At 37.0% G+C, this 12444-nt stretch overlaps 1 protein-coding gene and 2 long non-coding RNA genes across 3 annotated transcripts in view; 1 reads left to right on the forward strand and 2 right to left on the reverse strand.

Moving 5' to 3' along the window:
* The window catches only part of LOC309485046 (heparan sulfate glucosamine 3-O-sulfotransferase 3A1), a 34567-nt gene that overhangs the window by 13636 nt on the left and 8487 nt on the right, over positions 1-12444 (reverse strand). The window lies entirely within an intron of this gene.
* On the reverse strand, positions 1132-1318 carry LOC309485063. Its single transcript, XR_014201039.1, has 2 exons — positions 1249-1318; positions 1132-1184 (listed from the first exon to the last, which is right to left on the reverse strand). It is a non-coding gene; the product is annotated as an uncharacterized lncRNA (long non-coding RNA).
* On the forward strand, positions 5621-11789 carry LOC309485060. The gene is made up of 2 exons (XR_014201036.1): positions 5621-5726; positions 5807-11789. It is a non-coding gene; the product is annotated as an uncharacterized lncRNA (long non-coding RNA).

The raw sequence follows: 12444 nt of genomic DNA on the forward strand, positions 1-12444 counted from the left end.
TTTAGTATGATATAGAAATAATAATAGTAAACTAGTGCACCAGTGCATTATGGGATATAATTATAGTATAATGTCATATAAAATAGTTGCAAACAAACCAACCTTCTTGCATTTGTGTTGTGGGCGATATTAGCCGAAAACTCGTAGTCTTTGCCTCAACAAAACTTGCCAATATGTTGCTGTGGTGTTTTGGGTTGTTTTTAATTTATTGCTGTGCATGTGCTTACATTTGATAAAGAACCTACTTTTTGAATACATTCTACAAGTATGCATGTTTGTAGTAGAAATACAGTCTGGACATATCTTTCATGTTCAAATGGTCATTTATAAATATGAATACTCCTCTCCAATAACTTAGTAAAGCGTCCATTGATGGAAAAGCATTGGATGTGCATTTAAGAATCCCAGTGGATGTCATTTGGTTATTTTTCTCCTCCTGTTTTATGAATACTATCTCTGATATTTTGGCGCCTAACCAAAAGAATGAACAATAATGATAGTAATTTGCTAAAACTAAAACAAAACAAAAAAACTGAAAAAAAACACACCAGATGCCAACCCAGCACCTTTTGATACTATTTTCAACATACTGTGATTTGAAATGTACTAATCTATAAGCTTGCATACTATGTTAGATATAGTATGCAGATTGGGATGTCAGCCTGAGCTATTATATGATATGTACGTTTAGCCCATTTTGGACACAAAAAGCATACAGAAAAAACCTGTTTAAACAATCTGAAGCTGTGCAGGGTCAACCTGGTAATGGTATTTCTACAAAAGCCAGAGGTTTAATTCCTTTTTATATTATAATACAGACGTTTTGGTGTCTGCACCACTTTTATTGACCTATTTAGACCAATAATATGAGTTAGAAGGCCGACTAGTGCGGTTTGGGAATGGATGAAAGTAGGGAAAAGGGAAGATGATAAAAAAAAAGAAGGCTTAGGGATGAACCATCAAGCACTTTATGGAAGAGTGAGGAGCAAAGCTGATTATACAGAGTCTGCTCTCTCCCTAAGTCCCTCACTGGTTGTCTTAAACTTTTCTTCTCTTACTGTAAGCTATAATCTTTATTTCTTCCTTGTTTAATTTCTGCTCTTTCATCAGCCTTACTTGCACTTTACTGTCTCTCTCTCTCTCTCTCTCTCTCTCTCTCTCTCTCTCTCTCTCTCTCTCTCTCTCTCTCTCTCTCTCTCTCTCTCTCTCTCTCTCTCTCATTCCTGAGCTCTTTCCATATGATTATACTTGAGTCTGTTCTTCACTCAGTCTCTGTTCCTCATCAGTTCTCTCTCTCTCTCTCTCTCTCTCTCTCTCTCTCTCTCTCTCTCTCTCTCTCTCTCTCTCTCTCTCTCTCTCTTTCCATAATACTCTTATACTTTGAGCTCTGCTAACACAAAAGACTCCCATCCTGCTCTGCCTGTCATGGTGCCAGTTCACTCACAGCTCTTCCCTGCGCTGCTACAGCCTGCCATCATACAGACTTCACAGCTCAGATTAGCATGTTTAAAAATGCCATTTTATCCCATGCTTCATATAAACTCATTACAGTGCTTGCAAGGCAGCACACAGATTAATATTGCTTAAACATTCTGGTTAGGGGTTTGTTTTAAATTTTAAATATGTTAATTTAAAAACTTTTTTAGTTTTTAATTAACTATTTATTTATCTAAATGCATACATAAATATTTTATTTCCTATACAACATTTAGTATGCTAAAAAAGCCAAACAATGTCAATGACATTCATTGGTTCACACTGTCATAAGTTCTCAAGTGCATTGTAACCAAATGTCATAATGTTGATCCTGCGCCATAGGTAATATTTGCATACTGAATCACAATCTTCTTTCTTGCATGTATTTGCATACTGAATTAAGATCTTTCTTTTCTTTATTACATCTATTTAAAACCAAAGTTTAAACCTATAAGCTTACATTAAACTTTCTACCTAAAACACCAATTTTTTTGCTGCCTTTCCTTCAGGAAATGCAAATCTAGTTACATATACTCTCATATACTACATTCTACAAGGATTTTTTTGCTCAGTACTATGTTCAGAAATAAAAAAAACCCAGTGTGGTTGCCCGTCACAAGGCCGATTATAAGTCTGTTGCTTTAAATATTTGATGGGATTTCGTCCCCCTTTCCTCTTACATATTGGGCGGAACAAGTAATGTGCCTCGTAATAATGTGTTAGCACTGTAATTTATCCGAACGAGAAGTGTGAAGAAAGGCAGGAGGGCTAGAAAATGGGAAAAAAGGGGAGGGCTAATGTGCTATTTCCATTTTGGAGGCCTTTTTTTGCATTAGCCATTAAGTAAATAGCTCAAGGAAAAATGGAGCTGCGTGCACCTCGTTCAGATCCTGCAGAGGCTGAATCATGTGGTACAGGTGACCGTGACGGTAAAATGAAAGAACTGCGCTATCTGCGGTGGTTGAATTAGTATGTTTAATATGCAGGGAGATTGAAATAGAGGGGAAGAGATGAGTAGGGAAATGAAGAAAGCCTTTGTGGTTTGTAACGTGTCTGAACTGAGCAGTGGTTGGACTGGGCTTGAACCCAGATTCAACAGAACCAAAAAATATGCGGTGAACCCTGATAAAAAGAAATATCTGTCCTGGGAGAATAGAAACATGTAGAAATACCTCTTCCTTTTTCCTACAGAGAAGGAAAATCCATACCGCTGGGTAGAAACGGTCCTTTTGCTGATAGGAGGTGTGACGGAGGGTGTTGTGAAAAGCTGTCAACAACGGTTAGGTTTCCGACGGGACTGTTATTTAAATGAAGAGGAGAAGATGAGGAATGGATTACAGAAGGATGCTGTTGTAAGACTTTAACAAAAGACCTATTGAGAACTTGCCCGTTGTCTTGAAACAAAACAGAAAGATTGGTTTTTGATAGAGTGACTGTTTGGAAAATATGCCACTTCTGCAAACAAGAAAAACAATGGAAGAATTAAAATTTTGAATGTTGGCAAGCTTAGGGGTCATGGAGCCTGTCCCGGAAAACAAAGGACTGGTAATTTTAACACAAACTGACATAAAGTATCTGACATCTATGTGAACGATGATGCTTCTTTCGGTGGTGTATTTATACACAATCATAGTTATCTGTCTTAAAACTAATGTGCTCATTTCAAAAACAACTCTTGCTAAACACACTTATATTCAAAGCTACACACTCTTCCTGGCAGTGATTATAAATGAAGAGTTGTCTGTGTCGGGCTTAATGGCATATAGGGGTGTTGGGGTGGGCCGTCCCGATATGATAACTCGCCTAATCAATCAGAGAGATTTTACTCTATTTTTTTATACTGATGCAATCGCTCCTCAAAACGCATTAGCATAATGGGAGAGTGCTGAAGGAAGATAATGTGTGAATTTTTGGGGAATCGAGAGAGAGATTGAGCGAGGAGGCCATGCTTGAAAGACAAATGCCCTGCACACACCAAACAAAGTCTATGAATAAAAACGGGGCGTGAAAAGAACGATTAGAGATTGAAATGGATTATAATGAGGCCTGGATCACTGTACGAGCATCGCTTAAGGAAAACACATTTGCCAAAATATAGAGAATAAAATGCGTATTAGCTGCATTCATATTCTCGGTGATTTAACATCTGATATATAATGGCATCTGATTTGCATATACATTAGCTATCACGAGCAGTGCGATGTATGAAAATTGCAGAGGAGGCAGTTGGTCATTTACGCACAGTTTGAGGCAGCAGAAGTGAGTAGATTAAAAACAAATGTGTGTGTGTGTGTTTTTTTTTTTTTTTGCAATTATGCGGAAAGCATTCTGCCAGCTCTAAATCTTTCAGTGCAGTAGTTTAAAGAAGCTCCGCATCAGTATTTGTGTCAGTGTGAGAAAGTGATGACAGGTAAATGAGCACTTAAAAATGACATTGACATTTACACATCCTACACATCATTAACACATTTCCACATATTTAAATCCGTTACGTCAAATATGGTGCAGCGTTCAGCCCGATCTCATGAGAAAGCAAGAAGCTGTATGATTTTAGCACAAACAATGTGGGACAAGTTATTTGCAGGGTCAAAGGTTTTCAAACCGAAGTCATAGGTATAGGAAGACCCAATAACTAGGCAGGACTTCTGAGTCCGTTCTTCACTCTTCTCTGATGAAGTGATTAAGGACCTCGTGGTCTGATCTGGCTGTATGTCGGAACATTGATGTGTGGGATTGTCGTGTGCTTAGAGGATCATTACAGTGGTGTAGTCTACGTGATACGCAGGCATACGCCGTATACCCACTAGGAAAGGCCAAGGATTTCCATATACCCACTTAAAAAAGCGTGAGGATACGTAACAACTTCGTTTTGTGTCAGAACTTTCTCACTTTCATTCATAAATTCACCCCGTCTGCGTTTGCGAAGCGACACGGATCGAATTGCGGAATCCAGTCACAAATGGAACTTGCTGTATAAAGCAGAACGTCACAGAATTTGGCCATTTTTGAATGAATAAATCAAAAGTAGGGCTGTACAATGAATCAAATCTCGATATGGACTAGTGTCTGTGAATATTAAAGTTCAAAGAGACTGCAACTGTTTTACGTGTCTCTGGGAATGAGCGCTCAATGTGCGCTCCACTACACACACACTTAAGCACGCGTGACGCTCGTGGTGTTTTCAGCGTGTCACTGTGTTGAGACATGATGTAGGCTACACATGTGAACTTCATCGCAGAGCTGCTATGAGAGTCACTTCACGAGAATTTCACCATTTCATTTGATAAAACTATTGTCATTCATTCGTATCATATACAGACAGAAACTGTAATGTCTTTACGACAACCTGTCAAAATAAAAGTTCGGTATAACTTGAAGAAATTATAACAGAAATATATACTTCAAGTAGGCTTAATAATAATAATAATAATAATAAAAATAATAGTTTATTAAAACACACAGAAATTCGGTTGTGTATCACAGTATACTCACTACAAAAAACTAGACTACACCACTGGATCATTAGGTGTGGTGGGAGGGCCTGATGCCTCGTTTGTGTTAATAAAATGTCTCGGAAGAGTTTGTTTAATAGAATTATGGTTGTTGCGAAGACTCTGAGGGACCTCAATTAAGGTGATAAGCAAATGAAAATGAATCACCCACAATGGTCCGCCTGTGTACAGTAAACACCGGAAGGAAACAGGAAGGGATCTGACTGAGAGAAATTTTTTTTAATTTTTTTTTTAAAGGACATAAATCTCTATTAAAGCATTTTCCCAAGCTGTTTTCCCAAAGGTCTCTTGCTCCGAACAAAAAGGAGGATTTCAAACTTCCTCAGAGATAAAATGAGGAGGAGTAATAAATACTTCCAGAAGACTATGGCTAAATATAACTTGAGTTATGTGAGTTTGATAAACTAATGTGGATAAGAAAAGGCCAGTTCCTCTTGAGTTGATCATTCGAAGCACTGCCGTAGAGCATTGGTGATTTAAAAAGTGGCTCACAGACTATTTTCTTTTTTGATTTCTCACCCTCTTCTAATGTGCAACTTGCTGTTGTGACTGTGTGTATTTGCATGCCACACTTAAAATGTATTTCAATAACAAAATATCTAAGAAAGTGGCATCTGAAGACAAATTAAGCCCAAGCTTTTCTCAGAACTAACATTTTTCCTTTTTGGTTCTAGCAAAATAACCGCAGATGTAGTTCATCCAACCCGATCTCACAGCAATTTGTACGTATTTTACAAGGTGGCTAATTCGTACGAATTCATACGAACTCAATCGTACGAATTTGTGTGATTTTTGCTAAATCGTACATATTTTACGAGTTGCCCAATTCGTACGAATGGCCTACCCCTGACCCCGCCCCTAAACCTACCCATCACTGGGGTTTAGACAAATAGTACGAATTCATACGATTTAGCCACCTTGTACTCACTCGTACTAATTGGTATGATAGCATTGAGTTCATCACATTAACCATGAACCTGACAACCAAAAAGTAAAATATAAATATTGTTACATTTAATTTATTTTCAAGTTTTAAACCTTATGATACTTTAAGTAATAAAAATAAAATAAAATAAAAATCCCATTGGTTTTCATATTTTAAATCTTTATAATAAATTGGTTTGATTATTTTGATATTTTGTTAATGACATTAATAGATTTGTAAGTGTCTAAAGTGCCCAAATACTTTCTGTGACCTCTATATACAGTGAATTGTGGTCAACAGTCAATGTACAAACAAATACAAGTAATAACTACTTGTATTTCAGCAGAGACAGCGGAAACGTCAGTACTTGAGACAGTAGCTGAAGGGTGTGTCTTTCAAAAGGATGAAGGAATGAGAGATTTGGAGGACCTCAGAGGCATCGCAGTTCTCAGGGTGTCCTGTTTCAGGAGGATGTCATTAAAAACAATCTTTTCCTGTCTCATCTGTCCAAGCTCTTTAAAAATGCTGTCACACTCACTCTCAAAAGAATGACATAGATACAGTACTAGTGTGCGGCCTGAGTGTTATTAAATGTTTTAGGCTTTAGGGCCAGGTCGTGAAGGGGTCATACAAGCTAGTGGTTGATTTTTTGTTTTGAGTACTGGACAAATGAGGAACTAGTTAAAAAATTATGATTTAAATGTATTTTAATTACATTTATTTTCAGCATCTACTGTAGATGTAGTTTAGTTTATTACCATTCAAGTAATTGAAAAGGAAAAATGCAGGAATTACTTCCTTATCTCACATTGCTTAGACAAACCTGTAATCCTGACCCATGTTATGTTGCACAAAGTTGGGATACTCAAAGAAAACTTTGCAATTTCGTTTGGTGTCCTGAAAAACTATAGGGAATTTCAAAAGTGTGACTGAAAAAGTCATGGCAATTAATAAAATCATAAAAGGTTATGGAAAAGTCATGGATATTTATTAAGTCTATTTTTTTTCTTTTCTTGTTTTGCTCTGAATCATTTCTAAGGCAAGAAATTACTCTTTGTGAGTGTGATAATCAAAAACATTATTTAAAAAAAGCTTTTACAAATCATAAAAAATACTGGAAAAGTCATGGAAATATTATCTATATAGACTTCTCTAACAATTTTATAGACTTTTTGTGAGTATGATCTCAGAATTTTTTTTATTTTTTTTTATCCTTGACCAAGAAATGACTGGAAAAGTCATGGAAATTCATTGGTCAGAAAATGTGGAAACCCTGTGACTAAAATAAGTAGAAATCAGTCTTAGTGTTTAATCCTTCCCTTTGGTATTATTTCCCTTGCTCTGTTTTTTAACAAATACAGCACCTTTTTTCACTTTATTGCAAGTAATCGATGTCCCATAAATGCTTCATTTTTCACAAACAAGAAAGCAAAACAAGCAAAGAAGTGCTTCTCCTCCATCATTTAGACAAGGCATTCTGTCAAAGTTCCTCCAGACTGTTTTATGGCGAGTCAAGGCTGGTTCCATTAGCAATTAGAAGTGTTCAGTTTGGGACTCATTAAATTACTGGACCTCGTCTGAGGAGTCTGTGGTTACAGTATCCATCACAGGCCTACACTCTATCTTTATGCAAAAGAGCCAAGCTCTGCCAGCGGGCTTCATTCGTCAGTGCTCCGGTGCCAGAGTGGGTCACTCTCTCCTGATGACTGATTTGTCTGCCAGCCGTACTGACTTGTAGGGTGAGCTTACGTCTCGCTGAATGTATATTCATAAAGAGGATGAATGAATTCAACAAACACATATGCACACGTTTCATGTTATTTGTCTAGATTGTGAATTATATGCAGAAAAACCTCTATTGATCCTGAAACGAGTCCAGTAAAAAGTGTGCAGTGTCTCTTTGGGAATTATGAGACTCTTTAAATAACAACAGAGATCATCTCTTCAAATGTCTGCGGAATACGTAAGAACAAAGGAAAGAATGTTGGAACATCTCAACCTGCTAATTATGCATCATAAATCCACGGATATTGCGGTAAGGATTATATGGTATTCAGACTAACACCTTAAACACCGAAACATGGTTTATTGCACCGTGTGCAGACTTTAACATCCGTATGGTGCTTGTATGTTTAGAGAGACGGTGGCCACCTGAGAGATTTAACCACAAGAATAAGGATGAATCCAGCATTCATAGGTGAGTTATATATACACCACAGAAGTCTCTCTTTCTTTCTGTTTTGTGTGTTTGTATGGGAGATCAGCCCAGTTGTGCTGAGACTGCCAACCCTCAAGTGTCTGTTACTGGAGCTGTGGTGTGCACGAGGCTTCTTGCATGTTTCTGTAACACTGGATTAGTCTGCAACTGCCATGATACATTTCCCAAATTCATTTCCAAAGGCAAAACAATATGCCTTGAACACGAACACATCAATGGCTAAAAATAAAAGCAATATGTGCACATATTGTGGATTATGTTGCCTGTGATTGGGAAATAAAGCAGAATTATGACCAGGCTAATATCCATGTGTTATTTGATAGTACTGCTACTACTGAATTTATAGTTCACGAGTTATCGTTATTATAAGAACTTGAAGAGAGCCTTCAGAATATTTAGTTTCTATGAAAAAACACGTGGCTTTGCAAATGGAAAAATACTTTATCACTAATAAAATAATAAACAATAAATTACTATGTTAAATAAATTAATATTTAATACATTTCCTAGCTTTCTAACATGACATTGTATAGTTATGAATATTATTGGCTCTGTGATTATTTGCCAATGCTTTCGCGTTCTTTCACAAATGTTTTGCATTCCTCCGAGAAACTTTTCATTCGCTCGCAAAGAACACAACAGTTTTCCGAGCGAACGCAAAGTTTCTCGGGGAACGCAAAACATTTGTGAAAGAACGCAAAGGCATTGACTTATTATTATTATTATTATGTTCCTCTATTGTAAGTTCCTTTGGATTAAAGCATCTGCTAAATGCATGCATGTAAATGTAAATGAGTTCATTTATTAAAATAGTTTCTTGCAAAATATTGAAGAACTAATCAGAAAACAAAAAAAGCAAATCAGAAAACATCAGCTATAATAAAGTATATTAATATATGAAGACTTCAGATGCAAAAGCCTCTAAGTGCCATCTGAAATTTTCTTCTAAAATGAGCATTTTTATCAAGCTCGTATATTTAGATTCAGTAATTTCACTTTAATGACAATTAATAGGTAATTTTCATTGCCATTTAAGGGAAATAACTGAACATAAACAAGCTTGAAAAAAAAGATCATTCTAGAAGAAAATGTCAGATGGCATTTAGAGGCTTTTTGAAGTCTTCATATGTATTGCTATTGTCTTCAATACTGCATGTATGCAGTACTGGTAGTACTGATAGATGCTGCTTTCAAATGCTTGATTGTTTGAGCGAAATTTGTACAGAGATCCTCAATTTTTCTGGGATTGGTACCGACTACTGAAATCTTGGTACCGTGACAACCCTAGTTTGGAACATCATAAAGTAATTCTTATATTATATGAACACGCCATCAGTCTTTTAAAAACGGTAAGTTGTGACTAGATTTGTTCTAGATGTGTTTATTTGTTTGTTCTTTCAGAGCTTGCCTTGCAGGCAGAAGTGCACAAGGAAAGAAAAAAGGTTAAACTGGGCTGACCCACATGCAATTCCATTTTTCACTTGGCATTTCTCTGCAATTCTCCCTCTCTGTCTTGTTTTCTCTCTGATTCACAGTGGCATAGGGACCACAGGACTGGCATGGTTTGTACTGCTGGCACGGGTCACATGGAAAGATAACACACACATTACACACAGCAGCTCTCAGGACACCCACAGCGTTAAACACCTAACAATAAGAACCACATCAACACTAGTGCAAACTAATCATTTAAAACAGCTCTTATATTTCAAATGCGGCTGAGGAACAAAGTATGCCAAAAACGCAAGAAAAAGTCTACTTATGTTTTTTAAAGAAGGCCTTTGTGCTGCATTCATGAATGGAAGTGATTATAATGGGTCTACATTTCATTTTCACCAGATGATTAAGATATTAAATGTCACTAATTATTATAATCTTGCTAGAAAAGTGTTTATTTTACTAATTTAAACCATTTAAATAATTATTTCAGGATTGAAAAGGAACTACGGATCTTTTTTTCTGGTTTTCCGAGTGTCTCTCTCTCTCATGTCTGTCTTAGGATGGAAAATTGCTTTCTCTCTCTCTCTCTCTCTCCTGTGATAAAGCTGTTGCCTGTGCACTGGGAAAGTGAAATCCATCATGCGACGGAAAAGGTTTATTCCACCATTCCGCCCCATTGAGGCCCGTAACACGTATGTGCTCTCGCCGTGCATCATTAACCCACAACACCCCGCTCTCTTCCTTTTTGTGTCTGGTCTCGGTACCGTCTTTTGGCTCGCTGTAACGACAGCTATGCTCACATAAAGTCTTTTGCAGGATTGATATATTGTAGTTGTTGTTTTTTTGTGGGTAGTTTTGCTCAGCGCTGTTGGGTCTAGTTCACAGACATCAGCGGCTCCTTTATATTGTAAGACTCCCTTTGCATTGTTCCTGCAGGCTCTGCACGGACATAAACCCACATGCACTTCTACTGCCAAGTGCTTGGTGTACTATTTCAACTTCTTTCTGACAGGATAACACTTTGCTACCACTTTCGAGGTTTTTCTAAGGAGACAGAGAGGAATCTGCGGAGGAAGGTGAAATGATACTAAATTGCTGCGAGTGCTGAAGTCAGTTTTGAGCTGCTTTGGTTGATACATTGAGAACCGCCCTAGGTTAGTTTACTTTAAAATATACAAAAACATCAACCAGTGTAGTTCCACGATGCTCAAAGCCAATAACAAATATTTACATTCACAGACATGCCCTTAAGAGCATGTTGAATAAATTGCTCTGTATTATCTGTGAAGGTTTCACAATTTTGTGGCAATAAAATGCCTCCACTTAGATGAAAATATTCAAGAGACGTCTTTATTGGCAAAACAAGATTGAGCAAACGCAGCTGCTGTTAATGTATGCTATCAAGACTTGTTGTTTCCTATAGCTTTCTGTGGCTATGCAGTAACTCACGCGTTAAAGAATCAGTAAAGGTGCGTTTGCACTGACAGAGATTAGATGGAGGTCACCATGTTGCAGTAATGTTTGTTGGCTACAGATTTCTCCTCGAGTATCCAACTGTTTTAGAAGGTGGATCACACAACCTGTTGCTCGTCACCTAAAATCACCAACTCTTATTGAAAACAGTCACTTTGTCACTGTGAATCGCTGCAAATGTAAACGCCACTTAAAGGGATTTACTCACTCTCAGGTTGTTCCACATCTGTATGACTTTCAATAAACGACTTTTGGTCTGTTTCTCACAAAGTTATCATATGATTTCAGAAGACTTGGAATATAGTGCATTAGTTGCATGAAAGACTTTCAACCATTGTATTAGGTTGCAGGTCAGTTTGACCCATTTCGATTTTTTTTTTTTTTTTTTTTTTTTTTTGGAGTTGTCTGAAATACTGGGTAATCTATGGTGTTCTCCTTAAAATTGTGACTTTCTCACTTTGGGGCCATGAAAATGCCTGTAAAGTTGTGGAATGTGCGTTTCTATTACGATTATGATGATTGCGGGTAAATTTGACCCACATACTTTAATGGGTTTTTTTTGTTTTGTTTTTTTATGTTTTAAAAAACGGCAACAAATTACAATACTGTTCATAATATTCACAGTTTGTGAAAACAAAAATGGCTAAAATATTTTTTTAATATAATGTACATATTGTTTAGGTAATCTGTGAATTTATATTAAAAGTTTTGTGATTTTATGTGAATTATTATTATTTTTTAATTTTTTTTATTTTTTTAAACATGTCAGTTTTACGTGTTACGATACTTTTTTGGTCATTTTGGAGTTTGCAGGCCTTTTTTTAAAAATTATGCTGAAGACTGACCGGAATATTAATTAAATTAACCTTTTGTTCTTGACAGAAAAGTGAAATTCAATAGGGTTTGAAACTACTTGAGGGAGGGTAAATGATGACAGAATTTTCTTATGAATAATTAATCGTTCATTGCAAGCTGGTCACAAGAGGTACGCGGATGGCGCTTTTGGACTCATAAGCATCTTTCTGCACCTTGATGCTGTGCTATACAACATAAAAAGTTGCCTAGACACCATCTCTGTAGTTAAAAATAGCTCTAACTGTTTTCTCGGGATCAAAGCCTGCACAAATCGAACAACATAAACAAGTGGTGACACCCGACTTGTGAGTAACTGATCCCTTGCATTCCCATCTGTGTCTGCATGAGGGTCACTCTCATGGCAGACATCTCTCGCCTTTTAGAGTTGTTCCCTGTGACCTGCACATTATCAATCCCTTGTTCCACTCTTCATCAAAGGCTGCTTGCTTGCTCTCATCTTAGTGGCAAAAGTTGCAAATGTATGTCCTGCTAAGCCATGTTCAGGTTGTGAGGTAGATAATGGCATCAGGTGTGTTTGTGTGTGT

Source organism: Leuciscus leuciscus (genome assembly GCF_965113295.1).
Source record: "Leuciscus leuciscus genome assembly, chromosome: 21".
Taxonomy (NCBI): domain Eukaryota; kingdom Metazoa; phylum Chordata; class Actinopteri; order Cypriniformes; family Leuciscidae; genus Leuciscus; species Leuciscus leuciscus.